Raw genomic sequence first — 18350 nt, 5'->3', positions numbered from 1 at the left:
CATTGTACTGACTGCTTCTCTCCAATATACATGTGGTAGGTTTTCTTCTGATAACATACTTCTTGTTGCATCCAAGATAGTTCTATTTTTCCTTTCAACAACTCCATTCTACTGTGGTGTCTGAGGTGCTGATAGTTATCTTCGGATTCCATTCACTTCATAGAATGTATTAAAATCCTTAGATGTAAATTCACCTCCTTGATCTGATCTTAAACATTTGATTTTCTTACCGGTTTCATTTTCTACCATTGCTTTGAACAGTTTAAACTTTCCAAGTGCTTCTGATTTTTCTCAGAGAAAAGTAACCCAACATATTCTAGAATAATCATCAATAATTAGCATGAAATATCTATCACCTTGTAAGCTTTTAGTTCTAGTTGGACTACATACATCACTGTGAATAAAATCAAGAGCATTATTGGATTTTTCTGGAATACTTTTGAAACTAGCTCTAACTTGTTTTCCAAATTGACATTCCTTACATATTGTATTCTAAGGTTTGACAATTTTAGGTAAATCTCTAATTGCCTTAGAAGTACTGATCTTTACCATGCAATCAAAGTTTATATGATAGAGTCTCTTATACCATAACCAACTTTCATCTATATGTGCAATTAAGCATGTCTTTTCACTGTTATTCAAATGAAAGATATTACCTATAGTCCGATTACCGGTTGCAATTTCCAAACCAGTTCTATTTATGATTTTGCATTTTCCATTTTTAAATTGTAACTGAAATCCTTTCTCAACTAATTGACCAACACTTAAAAAATTATTCTTTAATCCTTCAACATAGTAAACATTTCCAGTGTTATGCTTACCATCAAGACATATTGTACCCTTACCTTTGATTGAACAAGCTTTGTCATCTCCAAATCTCATTAAACCGCCATTGTATTCTTGAAAGTTCAAGAATTTACCTTTGTCTCCTGTCATATGATGTGAGCATCCTGAATCAATGATACATTCATCCTTTACTTCAACTTTAGCTGCTAGGGCTTGTTCTATCAGTTGAGCAGTAGGTGTCGGTTGATCTTCTGTTATAGAAACAAAAACCCATCCATTGTATGCTAGATCCTCATCAGAATCATCAATCACACCTTCATCAACAATGTAACAAGATTTGTCTTTGTTCTTCTTAAATCTGTATCTTTGATATTCAGGGTTAGGCTTGTATGTTCTTCTAGCTTCTTCTCTTAGTCTAGCATGTCTATTAGGGCATCTCGAAGCCATATGACCAATCTTATTGTAGTTAAAACATTTAAAGGGTGCTTTACCTTCATACTTACTTCCAACTAGACTTTTAGGCATTTTCCTTGCAAATAGTGCTTCAAGTTCTTCAAGTTCTTCATTCTCCTTCCTACTTTCTTCAAGTTATCTTGCATAAAAGGCTTTCCAATCAGATTTGTCAAATGATGTAGCAAATGATGTTGATTCTTTAAAGGCCAAATCTGTCTTTATAGTATCAATAGGACCAAATTCTTCAATTTCAAAAGTTGAAAGTTTTCCAATAAATGTATCCCTAGTTACTGATGTATTAGGCATTGTTCTCAACTCATTTATAGAAGTAACCTTCATTTTATATGCTAGTGGAAATCCTCTTAAAACTTTTGAAACAATTTCATCCTCACTTAAGGTTCCTCCACAACATTTAATACCCAAAACAATTTCATTTACTCTTTCCATAAAAGTAGAAATCCTTTCATCTTCTTCCATTTTTAGATGTTCATACCTAACTCGGAAGCTTTCAATTTTTGCAATTTTGACTATGGAATCTCCTTCATTCATTGTTTCCAAATGATCCCAAATAGCTTTAGTAGTAGACCTATCTGATAATCCCATGATTTGTTGATCTGATAATGTGCTCAAAAGTGCTTCTCTTACTTTGCAATCATTTTCTTCATCTTTAGTCAAGTTAGTTGGACTGGGCTAACTAGGTATAGCAGTAGTATAACCCTTCTTTGTAACATCCCTGATGTCCTTTCCAATGCAATTCAGATGTGTCTCCATTCTTCCATATGCCATAGTTGGTTCCATCAAGTTTAGGACTGTCCTTCCTAAAATAATTAGTAGACATTGGATCTCCTCAAGCTGTTAAACTTCTACAAAAGAGGACTAAGCTCTGATACCAATTGTTAGGTCCTGGAGACAACTGAGAGGGGGGGTTGAATCAGTTGTCAACTAAATTCAAACCAAAAACAACTTAACCAACTTAATGCTTAATACCGATAAACCAGTTAAGTATGTTGATAGACAATTTAAACAGTTAATTGCTATACTGGTAAAGATTAACGCGTGAAACATAAACACAAAGTCATCCACAATACATAACACCAATATTTGTACATGGAAACCCTATAAGGGGAAAAACCACAGTGGGAAACCTTACCCACAATTAGATGATACTACTACAGATAGTAAGTGTACATAAATGGGGTCTGCACATGCAGAAAGGCCAAGCGCCTAGAGCTCACTGCTCAATTACAAAATGGGAGTCACACTGACTACAATTGGATGGTTAAATCCAATAAGAATGTACTACACAAAATAGCATCTTCATATGTTGGATTCAGTACCACTATAATGCTGATACGCTTCCACAAAAAACTAGCTTCACCTTCAAATGATGTCTGTGTATATTGCACTGCTTAATCTCGCATATACCTTCACACAATTCTTTTTTGCATTCCACATTTGATCTTACAAATAAGATCTTACATTTATACCATAACCTAAGACCAATTTTAGTAGGTCGGCTCTACAAGATATTACAATAAAACATTTTACAAACAATATAATATTCGATGCAATATCTAATTGAACATGTTGGCTTAATTCATTTACAACAATAATTAATCATCTCCATAGCGTGCCATGTTGATTTGGAAAAGATAAACCTACCGGTGTAACCCTAGACCTATTTTCTAGTAAAAGCAAATATGGAACTATGAATATACCAATGATTAATTCATTAAGATAGGATCTCCACATGATGTCTTTGATATTACCAAGTGTCTTCCATATAATTCCAAGTGTCAGTGATCATTATATCCTATTGGTGAACCATATACTAGTAACTGTGCAATAGTTACTTGCTTGCTAGTGAATGTTGCTGGATCTCCAAAGTGCTAGTGTTTTAGTAGGTGTTGACATCAATGACAAAACCATACCAAAATACCAACACTCCAAAGGCAACTGGTAGTCAAGCCAAACCAGCTGACCTCACCAGTCCTATTGACCTCCAGTATGCAAAGGAAATGGAGTTGCTACAAAGAATTAAGGTTGCTCAAGAATGCCTTGAAATGTTAAGGAGGAAGAAGGAGCAAGATGTGATCCAAGCTGCGGTGGAGACTCTTACCGGTTTGTTATCTGACACAAACCTCCCCAATACTAATTCATCATTGGCATAATTGAAGCTCTTATGCATCGTAGTGGATGATCAGGTGCAAAGCCTAGAAGAGGTAGCAGAGGAAAATGCCAAGAAAGAGCATCAAAAGGCTCTCACCATTTCCCTAGTGAAGAAGCTAAATGAGCTCTGGTCCGATCTGCAAAAAGCACAAAAAGACATAAGGAATGCTTTGGATGAGGGGAATCTACTACTAAGTAATATTTTCCAACCCCATCTTTTCTATGATGATGTGCGTGTACAGAAGCAAAAACTACAAACTGACTTGCAGTTATACATGAGCACCTTCAAGCCGTCGTATGACTCTTTTACAGCTTATGGGCAAACCATTCACCGGTTTCATATCCAATCTGCCAAAATAGAGTTGGAAATCAGCACCCGGACTCGAGATTTGCAAGAACTCTGACTGGTTCTACTCCCACGCCTGCAGATACTTCAGAAATGTTATCTCAATCTGGATGCCTTAACGGTGACTCAAGAGATGAGACCAATTGATGCTATGGAAGAGAAAGTCTCCCAGATGCAGATAGAGAAAGAAGTGGCTACCTCCCTACTTGAGTCCTGGTCCTTATCTATGAAACAATTTTTGCAGGACTTCAAATCAGGTTTTGACAAGTTTTATTCTTTATTGTCATAAACTCTTATTCTTCTAATACTAATGAAACAAGGGTTGGTTTGTAATATTTTGTTGTCATTGTTGGAAAAGGGGGAGAAGTATAAATTTTGAAGGTTTTGATGTATACTTTCATGTTATTTCTGTTAAGTAATACACATTGTATTTTTTGCAAAAGAGATAGTGTATATGCTTAGGGGGAGTAATTTTGATTATGGCATATTTTTTTTGTAAAACACTTAGATGTCAAAATCTCCTAAGTGTTGCCATCAATGCCAAAGGGGGAGACTGTTGGCATTTTTTATGATTATGTTGTGATTATCATTGATGGACTCACACTTGCATTTAGATCACTTTTATATGTATGAGTTATGCTCAACTGGCAATTGTTCCCAACTGGTATGATGCATTATAGTCCTTAGAGTATTGGTGTTTTGTAGAAAGTGTTTACTGATCTGAAGCGGTATGTTAACCCCAAGAGGTTCAAGGATCTCAAGCGGTATGAAGGATCAAAGTGGTAGAACACATATTTCCCAGTCTTCATTTTTGTCAAACCGGCAACCGATATTTTGTATGAACTGGTAATACTCTATGATGAGTTACCAACCGACATTTTGTGATGAGTTACCATCCACCGATTGTTTGACGGTGTTGACACTTCAACGGTGCTTTTTGTGTTGTGTTACAGAATACGTCTAGATGCATTGAACCTAGGAAATTGAAATGTAATCCTATTGGACCGACATGAAATCATATTCCTTTATAAGGACATCATGTCTAGGGTTTTAGGTTGTTGCTAGGGTTTAAGGTGGTTGATGAGTTAGAGAGAGTGTGAATGTGTAGAAGATTGAAGTAATGCTGGAATGCATTAGGAATGAGCTATCAAGGATCTAACCAAGGAATTTGTGCTATTTGCTAGATCACTCACTTGTTGATTACTCACATCTTCGACAAGTCTGAAGCCCTTAACTGGGTAGGCCCAAAAGCCTTTTGTAAATCCTCTAACAAGGTGGTTCACATCTGTGGATCTAAAATCCTCTAGCAAGGTATTCTTTAATCAAACTTATCTCCTAACAGAGATTGAGATTCCTAACAGGATCTATTCTGGTAAAGAACATTGTATGACCTTAACCGGTCTGGTTCCTATTCTGCAGATAGTTACTTGTGAGTTCCATCTCACCGTGGTTTTTCCCATTTAGGTTTCCACGTCAAAATATCTTGTGTTATGGTGTTTGTGCTTCTGTGGGTGAATGTAGTATTTGCTATTTGGTTTGCATGTGTGCTAACCGGTTTGTCTGCTAAACTGTTTTACCAATTTACTGTTAGTCTAGCAAAGTGTTTAAGTATAGAGATTTTTGGCATACTAATTCACCCCCCCTCTTAGTATTCATCATGAACTACAACACCATCTTCATTTAACTTGTTTCTAAACACCCATTTAGTACCTATAACATTCTTGTTTACCGGTCAGGGTACTAGGGTCTAAGTGTTATTCTTCTCAATTTGATCCAATTCCTCCTCCATAGCTTTAACCCAATGATCATCACCAAATGCCTCCTTAGCACTTCTAGGTTCAAAGGTGGAGATCATGCAAGAGTTCTCTCTTATTATCCTTCTAGTTAGTACTCCATCATCCTTATCCCCAATAATTTGTTCAAGATTGTGATTCAGCCTCACATACCTAGGAATAACCTGATCATTCTCTTCAGGTTCAACTTCTTCATTATCATCTTCTTCTGAATTTATTTGTTCCAGTTGAACAAGTACATCAGGATTTGCTTTACTAGTTTCTGATTTAATAGTTTCAGGTTCCAAAAGAAAAATGCAAGGATCTTCATCTTTTTTCTCTAAACTGGTTCCTTTAGAGACTTCAAGACATTCATCTACATGAAAATCAACACTCAATAATTATCTATGTCCGGTTGTTATGCGAGATACCTTGATATTTTGATTTGATTTAGATGTTGTAAACTTGGAAAGCATGGATGCTATTGTTATTGTTTATGTTTTGATTTGAGACTATGATGTATGGTTAATATTTTATGATGTTGGAATACTATGTGCTTGTTGATAGAATAATAAGACATCAAGACGATGCCTCTTCCAAGAGGGGAAGGATGTGACGAACCATATTTATTTGTAATTATTTATGAGGGAAATAATTTCTTATTTTTCATTTATGAAATTTAAATGAAATGCAAATATAATTTTTAGTGAAATAGATGATAATGAAATAAGAATTCAAATGCAATGAAATGATTTACATGCAATTGAATGATCAGTATTATTTTGAAATTGGGATCGTCATTGCTAATGATCAATTTATTGTAAGTGTATGTAGGAACAGGTGAACGTGAATGAAGGCAAGAACATGGTTCCGGTAGAGTTGTCTTAGCTCATGGATTTCATTAGAATAAATGGAATCTCACACACAACTTTAGAATACTTATGCGTGCATGGTGCAGGGGCACTAGGATACATACATGTTTGCATCACTCGGATGTGTGTTGATCCATGGTGATGTTTTGTGGTAGGTTGTATTGAGTTTTTCCTTGAAGGTCTATTGATTAGGTCGTAAGACAATGTAATAAGCCATAAGGCTCCAAGATGTGTAAACTTGGTCCAAGGCCTTGTATGGGAATTTTATTTGTGTTTTTTGTGTTTAGGATTCTTAGATATGTTGTGTGTTCATTCTTTCTCTTTTGGTATGAAGGCAAGAGCCAAATTGTATTAATGGTCAAAAGTTGCAATGTTGTCATGAGCAACTTTGTCAAGTTTTTGCATTTTTGGTTGCCCAACGGCTAGTTGGTTGAATGTACATGTTGGGGGTATTTGGAGGAGTTCCTTGGAATTATATAATTCTTAGGAATGATTCCAATAGGCTAGGAGAAGCTGGTGATGAAATTATTGCTTTCAAAACAAACTGAATCTATAATTTATTCCATTTTCCTTTTGTTTTCTACACTTTGTATGGATTTGTATGGATGGTTTGCATAGATTAAGTATAGGAAAAGTTGCAAAAGTGAATCAAATTTCATTTGACATTGGTGTGAGTTCTTGAGACCATCTGGTTTGGAAGTTAGAGCATTTTCTTTATCGTTGGCCTAAGAAACCCTTAAAACCAAGGTTGTGATGCAAAAGGGGTCACAATTCAACATTCCACCATGGGAATGGCCTGAAACCTTGGGGAATGTTTAATTGGATTGTATATTAAGTGTTCCAAGTGCTTTGGGAGCCAGGAAGTTTTATTTTCTATTTTTAAGATGATGCCCTAGGCTTGACATCTCTTATGTGGCAAGCCTATGCAACAGAAGAAATGGATGAAATCCTTGGACAGCGGATTGAAAGGTGAGTAAAATTGGCATGGGAAGGACCCTTGGACATGTACATACCTCCCAATATTCCTTCCAATGTGACTGGTGAAGACTTTTAGTGTCAAACCTCCAATACCGGCTAGAGAGGCCTAATTAGGTGTAGTGGGGACAAACCACTTAAACACAAAACCTAGATGCCAAAGTGTGAATTTTCTTAGGGAATCCAAATGGGTATCCAAATATGTGATTTTTTCTAGGGCTTGTTAAGGAATATTGGAAGATATTATGCAGAAACCCAAATAGGAGGCCTAATTGCTTGTAGCCTTCACTAGGTCTCTAAGGGTAAAAGACACTAGGGGTCTTGTAGAACCTGATCAAGAGGTCCAAGTCAGTGAAAATTCCATGTATCACATAATATTTCATCCACAAATGTCATATTTCACCATTTGAGCAAAAAGATCCTATTTGCTAAGGGTTTGGGGTTGTTAGGTGTTCTCAGTTGGAGGGGTTGAGTTAGTAGAAGTGGAAGACTCCTTGTCAATCATGAGTTGGCTTATTGGGTGAGATCCTTGGGAAGGATACCAAGCCTTGGGAAGGGTGAAGACATTACACCATTGGATGGTGTCTAGTGAAGACCCTTGAAGAGAAACCAATTAAGTTGTGTTACAAACCAAACCCTCTGCATCATATTGGTATCATAGATCATACTTGGAATGAACAAGTGTATGTCAGACACAAAATTTGGAGAAGAGCTTGACACAATGCCTCCTAAGGAAATAAACCCAGAGGCTATCAAGAAGATCGTAGAGGAGTTGCCTATTGAGAAACTCAAAGAGACCAGACAATCCAAAGGAAAGGACAAAGCATGGGATGATGACTCAGAGGAAGAGAAAGAGAATGTGAAGTAGGAGGCTATTGCTAAAGTGGCTTAGAAGATGGTACCTGATCAAAATATGTTCTTGGATTCTTTGAAGTCAGTAAATAGAGACAATGTAGAGAGTTTGCCTACCTATGGTGGTAGAATGGATGGAGAAGAGGAGCTTGAATGGATATGAGCACTCAACAACCACTTTTAGTAAAAAGAAATTCCTTAGGAGAAGAGAGTGAGTTTGGTTAAATCCAGACTCAAGGGGTCAGCCTTGTTGTGGTGGACGGTATTACAAGAAGAAAGGGTGAATGAAGGGAAGAAGAAGATATCCTCTTGGGAGAGGATGAGGAACAAAATCAAGAGACAATTCCTACCAATAGATTATGAGGTGTAGATGTAGAGGAAGCTACAAAATCTCAAATAGAGAGAGTTAGATGTGAGTGCATATACTGAAAAATTCCACAAACTAAGTCTTAGATCAAGGAAGCATGAAGAGGAGGCGGAGAAGGTGGCTAGATACCTAAATGGGCTTAGGCAAAACATTCAAGATGAGATTAGCATCTTGGCTCTGGACACTATACACAAGTGTTTTCAATTGGGATTAAGAGTGGAAGATAAGATAAGGAGGAGAGGAGAGAAAAAAAATAGCGGAAGGGGAGGCAAAAATTTAAGAGGTAGAGGTGGCTATGGAGGAAGGAACACTCCTAATAAAAATGGTGACTCTAGTCAACAAGATCCCAATGGAGAATCTAATAATAAGAATGGATGCTTTAGAGGAGGAAGGAGACCTTTTTGTAGGGGTAGACAAGGAATTCAAGGTAGAGGTCCTAGTGTTTTCAATGGCAAGTGCTACAATTGCAACCAAGTGGGTCATACCATGAGTAGATGCCCTGAGAAAGATTTTAGTTCACATGGACCAGAAAGAAGGAACCAACTTGTGCAACAGGATGATGGTCAAAGTATCAATTCTCCCATGGGAAATGAAGGTCCTACCTTGAGTTGAGATAGTCCCATCCTAAGAAGGACATTATTTAAGGTACCCCAACACAAGGAACCTCTACAAAGTAAGTCACTCTTCAAGACCACTTGCAAGTCTCACAATAAGATTTGTAAGGTAATTGTTGATCCTGGCTCCACAAAGAATATTTTTTCTTTGAAAATGGTAGAGAAATTAAAATTGAAAAGGTTACCACATGAGAGTCCTTATAGGGTGTCTTGGCTTAACAAGGGGCAACATGTAGTAGTAGATGAAAAAAAATGGGTAGATTTTGAAATGGGGGATTATAAGGATAGAATCTTGTGTGATATCCTACCTATGGATTCTTGTCACCTATTGTTAAGCTATCCTTAGCAATATGATGTCAAAGCACAACATGATGGGGAGAAGAATGTGTACATAATTACTAAGAATGGTAGACAATTCAGGATGGATCCTTTACCTGATCAAGGGGAAGAGAAGATTGTTAGTACAAATGTCATGTTTCTTAGTGGTAAGGAGTTTTTAGAGATCCTCAAGCAAGACGGGACCCAAGGTTATGCTTTAGTTTTTCACCCAAGGGATGAACCTAAATAGGGAGATGGTGAAAAGAAGAAGATTCCTAGTGAAGTACAAGTTATGATGGACAGGTATAAGGGAGTTGTGGCCAAAGATATGCTTGATAACTTGCCTCCAATCAGAGATATCAGTCATCAAATTGATCTAACCCCTAGTGTAACCTTTCCTAACAAAACTTCCTACAAGATGACTCCTAGTCAGAATGAAGAGATAGAAAGACAAGTGCAAGAACTTATAGATAATGGGTTGATTAGGAAGAGTTTGAGCCCATGTGTTATACCTATTGTGTTGGCACCAAAAAAGATGGAACATGGAGGATGTGCAACGATTCTAGGGCCATCAACAAGATCACAATTAGGTACCAGTTTCATATGCCTAGGATTGAAGACCTAATGGACTATCTTGGAGGATCATGCTATTTTTTAAAGATTTATCTGAAATTAGGATACTATTAGATCAAAATCAGACCTGTGATGAGTGGAAAACAACCTTTAAAACAAATGAGGGCTTATATGAGTGGATGGTGATGCCATTTGAGCTCACAAATGCACCAAGTACCTTTATGCACCTCATGAATGAGGTACTAGTTGAATTTATTGGAAAATTTATTATTGTTTATCTTGATTACATCTTGGTGTTTAGCAGTTCTAAGGAAGAACATTTGAAGCATTTGAATTACGTTTTGAGGAATTTTCATTAGGAGAAATTGGTAATCAATCTAGATAAGTGTGAATTCATCAAAACTAAATTGGTGTATCTAGGCTTTGTGGTTTGTAGTGGATGTTTGAAAATGGCTCCTTCAAATGTTGAATATATTATCAATTGGCCTACATCTAGGATAGTAGGTGATGTTAGGAGCTATCATGGATTGGCTTCTTTTTATAGAAAGTTCATCAAAGGCTTTAGTCATGTTTGTGCTCCTATTCTTGATACTATAAAAGGAGGAATCAAATGTAGGTTTGAATGGACAAAGAAGACATCCCAAAGCTTGATATTTTGAAGAGGAAGGTTGTAGAACTCCCCACCTTGAGACTCCCTAACTTTGATCAACTCTTTACAGTTGAATGTGATGCAAGCAAGCAGGAAATAGGTGCAGTCCTTAGTCAAGAAGGTCATCCAGTGGCATTATTTTTTAGAGAAGTTGAATGAGGATAAGAAAATGTATTCAACATATGATTTGGAGCTCTATTCAATGGTGAAAGCACTCAAAAATTGGTACCATTACCTTCTTCCAAATGAGTTCATTGTTTATACTGATAACCATGCATTGAGTTTTCTTAATGGACATGAGAAGTTGAAACAAAGGCACATCAAGTCGGTTGAAAAACTCCAACCTTACACCTTCACCATCAAACATAAGAAAGGTGTGTCTAACAAGGTTGTAGATGCTTTGAGAAAAAGAACCCTCACTATCCAAGAAATTCAGTTGCAAAGCATTGGTTTTGATTCTCTTGAAGCCATGTACCAGGAAGATAAAGATTTTAAAGATGCATATGATGTATGTACTAAGTTTACTGACTCTTTTCATGTTGAGTTTCTTGATTTCATGTTGTAGGATGGATTTATCTTCAAGGGGCATCAACTATGCATTCCTCAATGTTCTATGAGGGAGAATATCATTAGGGAGAAGCACAATGGTAGCCTTGGAGGTCATTTTGGTTTGGATAAGACCTTGGAGCAGGTATCGAAGTTTTACTTTTGGCCTAAGATGCAAGTAGAGGTAAGAATATTTGTTTAGCATTGTCCTAATTGTCAAATGGAAAAAGGTGTTTCAATTAATGTTGGATTATATCAGCCTTTATCGATTCTTACTAGGCCTTGGGAAATCCTTAGTATGGATTTTGTACTTGGGTTGCCCAAAAATCCTATGGGGTTTGATAGTGTCTTTGTAGTTGTTGATAGGTTTAGTAAGATGGCTCATTTTGTGCCATGTAAATGCACAAATGATGAATCTCATATTGCAGGTCTATTTTTCAAAGAGGTTGTAAGGATACATGGTTTGCCTCTCAATATTGTCACTGATAGGGACTCCAAGTTTGTGGGTCACTTTTGGAGTACTCTCTAGAATAAATTGGGTACCAATATGTCATTTTATTCAGCATGCCAACCTCAAACTTATGGAAAAATTCAGATGGTTAATAGATCTGTTGGCAATCTCCTTAGATGCCTTACCAAGAAGCATGGACAAGGTTGGGATTTGGTGATTGGACAGGCTGAATATGCATACAATGATTTAGTCAATAAGAGTACATAGAGGATTCCATTTGAGGTTGTGTATGGCTTACATCTTATAGGGATAATTGAACTCAGATATCTTGGAGGCATGGACAAAAGGAGTGCCCAAGGAGAAGACTTGGCCATCACTATGAAGGAGATTCATGATCAAGTCAAAGTTTCACTTCAATAAAGTGCTGAAAAGTACAAACTCGGAGTAGATGTTTAGTTCAAATTAGGGGATTTGTTGATGGCCTAGCTAAGAAAAGAGAGACTACCCAAGCGCCAACCCTCCAAACTGCTCATGAAGAAAATAGGTCCTCTCCGGGTGGTTCAAAAATTTGGCAACAATGCATATGAAGTTGAACTTCCACCAGACTTGGGAATATCTCCCATATTCAATGTGTGTGCTCTAAAAAATTTCAAGGGGTCTTTGACTGAAGCAACACCTAATTAATCTCTTGTGGAAGAGGATGTAAATTGGGTGAAGAATCTTCCACCTAGAAAGCCATTAGAATTGGAGTGCATTCTTGACTCCAAGGTGATAAAAAAAACTAGAAAAGGAGTGTACAAGGACTACCTGGTCAAATGGAAAGGTCTTCCTAAACCTGAAGCTACATGGATGTCTGAAGGTGATATCATCAAGAATGGAACCACAGTCACCTAGTTAGACTTGAGTTTCCCCATCCCAGAAAGTATGGTGCAGGGGCACTAGGATACATACATGTTTGCATCACTAGGATGTGTGTTGATCCATGGTGATGTTCTGATTAATTAAGAAAAATAGGTTTTCAGGACCCAAAACCTTTAACATTGGAGATTAAGATAAGACATCTAAAATTCCAGAGCATATAAACTGCTTACAAGATGACTGGCAAAAAATCTAGCAAACCAAAAAGACAGAAAAAGATAGAAACAACAAGGAAACTAGGAAAGCACTACACAACTATAGTCTTCAGAAGGTCCTCCGCCTTTTTCACCAACTGGTCATAGGTGGCCCCAACAGCTTTGAGACCATCCAACTGATCCATGGTGATGTTTTGTGGTAGTTTGTATTGAGTTTTTTCTTGAAGGCCTATTGATTAGGTCCTAAAACAATGTCATAAGCCATAAGGCTCCAAGATGTGTAAACTTGGTCCAAGGCCTTGTATTGGCATTTTATTTTTTATTTTTGTGTTTAGGAGTCTTAGATATGTTGTGTGTTCATTCTTTCTCTTTTGGTGTAAAGGCAACAACCAAATTGTAATAATGGTCAAAAGTTGCAATGTTGTCATGAGCAACTTTGTCAAGTTTTTGCATTTTTTGTTGTCCAATGGTTAGTTGGTTGAATGTACACATTTGGGGTGGTTGGAGGAGTTACTTGGCATGATATAAGCTTGAGGAATGATTATAACAAGTTGGGAGAAGCTGGTGATGAAATTATTGCTTTCAAAATAAACTGAATCTGCAATTTATTCCATTTTCCTTGTGTATTTTGCACTTTGTATAGATGGTTTGCACAAATTAAGTATAGGAATAGTTGAGGCATTGAATCATATTTCATTTGGCATTGGTGTGAGGTCTTGAGACCATTTTTTTTGGAAGTTAAAGCATTTTCTTTATCGCTGGCCTGAGAAATCCTTAAAACCAGGGTTTTGATGCAAGAGGGGTCACAATTCAACATTCCACTGTGGGAATGGCTTGAAATCTTGGGGAATGTTGAATTGTCTTGTATATTAAGTGTTACAAGTGGTTTGGGAGGCATGAAGTGTTATTTGATATTTTTAAGATGATGCCCTAGGCTTGACATCTCTTATGTGGCAAGCCTGTGAAGTAGAAGAAGTTGATGAAACCCTTGAACAATGGATTGAAAGCTGTGTAAAATTAGAATGGGAGGGACCCTTGAACATGCATAGACCTTTGAAAAGTTCCCAATCTTCCTTCCAATGTGACTAGTGAAGACTTTTAGTGTCAAACCTCCAATACCAGCTAGAGAGGCCTAATTAGGTGTAGTGGGGACAAACCACTTAAACACAAAACCCAAATGCCAAAGTGTGAAGTTTCGTAGGGAATCCAAATGGGTATCCAAGTCTATGATTTTTTCTGAGGGTTGTTAGGGAATATTGGAAGAGATTGTGAAAAAACCAAAATAGGAGGCCTAATTGCTTGTAGCCCTCAATAGGTCTCTAAGGGTAAAAGACAATGGGGGTCTTGTAGAACCTGATCAAGATGTCCAGGTCAGTGAAAATTCCATGTCTCACATAATTTTTCATCCACAAATATCATATTTCACCATTTGAGGAAAAAGATCCTATTTGCTAAGGGTTTGGGGTTGTTAGGTGTTCTTGGTTGGAGGGGTTGAGTTAGTAGGAGTGGAAGAGTCATTGTCAATTGTGAATTGTCTTATTGGGTGAGATCCTTGGGAAGGCTAAAGACATTACACCATTGGATGGTGTCTAGTGAAGACCCTTGAAGAGAGAAACCAATCAAGTTGTGTTACAACCCAAACCCTCTGCATTAGTGCATTTGATATGTTATTGGAGTTTGTGATAGAATTAGAATTTAATTTTTATGAGTGATTGTGAAATATTATGCTTTATTGTTAAAAGAGATGTATTTTGTTTAATGATTTAAAAATGAATAATGACCATATGATTTCATGTTCTTTTGTGCAGATATGTGTGATTTAGTGAACTATATATTTATTTGTTTACTTATAGAAGTACTTATATATATATATATTATATTTATATAAAAAAAAATTTATACGTATTATACATATATATGAGTCCGAATAATGATTCGATCATATACATGTAAATACATATGTAATTATTAAATATATATCTAATTATCATGAGATTTAAATTACCTTCATGAATTTTGTTTATACATATACGTATATGATTATATTATGTCATGAATTGTTAATTATACTTGAATTGATTTATTCATACACACACACACACAAAGATATATATATATATATTTGTGTGTGTGTGTGTGTGTACAATATTACATAGCAAACTTTTCTTGGAATTATGATAAATGCTAAAGAAGTTGATACTTAGGAAACTCGACCTGCATGACATTTTGCAATCATTGAAACTTAGAGATATAAATTCTAGAGGGAGTCGATTTAGGAAGAATCAACACATTATGTATGTAATAATAAAGCATATCGTACATTGTAGAGAGGAAGTCGATAAGTATATTGACAATGTAATTAAAAAAACACATTGTGTTTGAGTTTAACTTGAACTTGTTAGTTAAGATAAAAGGGGGGGGTGAATCATAAAAACTTCACTATACAATATATTCACCAGATTCAACCTCAGTAGCCTTTATTTGATATGCAACTATGACTGTAAATCATTCAATACTCATAAACAGATACACTTAAAACATCATAACACATTTAACACCAGATTTAATGTGGAAACCCAAATAGGGAAAAACCACTGTGGGATTTTGGACCCACTAAGAAATATACCCTTCTAGAGTATGCTCGATTAAAAGCTTAATCCTATTAAAGATTACAAACACGTTGCTAGATGTGACCCGGTTAAGGGATTTCCCTCAGACTTGTTAGAGTCTTGCACTTTGTTAGAAGTGACCTTCTCAAAGGATTTCTAACACTCATTTAGAATGTTACCTTGCTAGAGGGTTTACAAATAAGACTGTTAAGTCCACTCGGTTAAGATATTTCTTGTCACTTACAAAATAAATAACGGTAATAAAATATATCTGCAACTTCATATCTGAAATGCTAAAGCAGATTCTATTTTCTCAAAACAATCTTTTCATAAGACTTATCTTGTCCCTTGTTGGGCTTGTTGGGCTTCTCAATCTATTCTTCAATCAGATCTTCAAGCTTCTATGCTCGGTAAACATTACTGTAGCATCATTGTGCATACATTTGCCCGCATACATTGTTCATCAACAATTCCTTATTTATAAACAATTTTGAACCACTTAATCTCCTTGATCACATTTCCCACGATCAATCTTAGCCATTAGATCATCAAACTTGACTAGGTTCAATGTATCCTTCGATTTGAAAACATTTTACCTTGCCTTGGAACTTGCATTCCTTCCTTGGAACTTGTGCTAGGTTATTGTGGTTCAATTTGCATTGTAGATCTTATCTCTTATATTTTCAATGTTGTAGATCCTTAACAAACTTCTTGCGTGACATACCAATCATTTATTCATCTCCACCTCATTGGTATCCTTCATTAAATAATTCTTTTATTCATCCAATGCGATCTATTATAACTCAGTTGTTACTTGGTAAATAGTGAACTTCACTTGATAAACATTCTGCCTTCTTTAACCGATATCGATAACCTTAGGGTTTACCGACTAGGTACCTTAGGGTTTACCGACTAGATTCTTTGCTCCGTGACATAGTATAGTATTAAACTTATAATCAACAACATATGTAGGATATTAAAACAATCAAAACAACATGATCTCATCATTATCTAACTCGGTAATAGTTTCCCATTGAATAACTTATTTCTCCCCTTCATTATCACATTCTTTCTGTGTCACTTACTGACCTCTTAATACTCATTAAAACATACTTCTCAAGATATGACAACATCATACTGAATCAGAAAATTAATTTCTTGACATCAATGACAAAATAATATTATTAAGACAATAATCATCCTTCTTCAGTTATATAAATAATCTCCAACAACCTTCTCAATATCCTTATTGAAATTCACACAATCTCCTTTCTATTGTAATGCCAACAATCTCCCCCTTTGGCATTGATGGAAATACCAACTTGAAATGGCAATACCAACTGATTCGGATTCAGACTGTTGTTTAGACTTCTCCCGTTATCCTTGAGTTGTTTAAACCTTCTCTTGAATTTTTATCCCCCTGTCATTAGTCTTCTCCCAGCTTCTTTTGTTAGTTCCTTACAAATTAGTCCCCCTTTGACAACAAAGCCAAAAAGAAAAACTAATTCATGATTTCTTCCTTTGTGAAGTAATTTCCTTGCAGTTTCATTCATGATCAGAGCATCTTTGTCTTCAATCACTTTTTCTTGTACAACTTTAGGCAACCTCCTAAAGTGTGTAAAGCAACATCAACTCATAAACAGTTATCCTTTAGATTCATATAATTGATGCTTTCACCGAACTCTGTTAGTGAGTACTAGATAGGGGTAGGACCCCTAACTAACTTTTGAGATACTCAAAAGTGTCCCTTGGCAATGGCTTTGTGAAAATATCTGCTATTTGTTCCTTTGAATTGATATATTCCAGCACAACTTTCTTCTCTTGAACTTTTTCTCTGAGATAATGATACTTTATAGAGATATGCTTTGTCTTAGAGTGCATTACCAAATTCTTTGAAATGTTAATGGCACTAGTATTATCATAGAATATAGTTACTGGCTTGGTAACTTTCTCATTTATACCTTCCAACAGTTGTTTGATCCATGCTATATTGGTACAATTCAATGCTGCAGCAACATATTCAGCTTCAGTTGTTGACTGTGAAATGCATCCTTGTTTCTTGCTAAGCCAACTTACTAGTCTATCTCCCAAAAAGAAAGCTCCACTACTTGTGCTTTTCTTGTCATCAATGTTTCCTGCCCAATCAGCATCAGTATAGACTTTTAAGTCAAAAACATTTCTCTTTTGATACACTAAGCCATAATCTTCAGTGCCTCTCAGGTATCTGAAAATTCTCTTGATTGCTGTCAAATGAGTTTCTTTGGGATCTGCAGAAAATCTTGCAACTATTCCTACTGCATGTGTTATATCTGGCCTGTTGTGAATCACATATTGCAGCTTTCCAATCATAGATTGGTAAAGTGTCTCATCAACAGATGCAGATTCATCACTCTTTGATAGTTTACAATTGGTAGTCATAGGAGTGCTTATAGGTTTAGAATCCTCCATTCCAAATTTCTTCAAGATTTCCTTTATATACTTGGATTGAGTAATGAAAATCTCATCTTTCATTTGTAGTATCTGTAAACCTATTAAATACTTTATCTCACTGATTAATGACATCTCAAATTCTTTGCACATTTCATTTCCAAAGTTCTTGCATAAGGAGTCATTACCACAAAAAATAATATCATCAACAAATATGGCTGAAAGTAGTATATGATTGTTTTCATCATTCTTCATGTACATATTGTTGTTTTCACTTGTCCTTATAAATCCAATCTTGATCAAATAAGAGTGTAGTCTTTCATACCATGCTCCAGGTTCTTTCTTTAAACCATATAATGCTTTGTTCAGCTTACATACCTAATCTTTATTCTTGTCTTCAATAAATCCTTCAGGTTGTTCAATATAAACTTCTTCTTCTAGTATACCATTCAAAAATGCAGATTTAACATCCATTTGATATACCTTGAAATTTTTGAA

This window comes from Cryptomeria japonica, chromosome 2 (assembly GCF_030272615.1).
Source record: "Cryptomeria japonica chromosome 2, Sugi_1.0, whole genome shotgun sequence".
Lineage (NCBI taxonomy): Eukaryota > Viridiplantae > Streptophyta > Pinopsida > Cupressales > Cupressaceae > Cryptomeria > Cryptomeria japonica.
The sequence above is the reverse complement of the archived record's forward strand: the minus strand, read 5'-3'. Positions refer to the sequence as shown.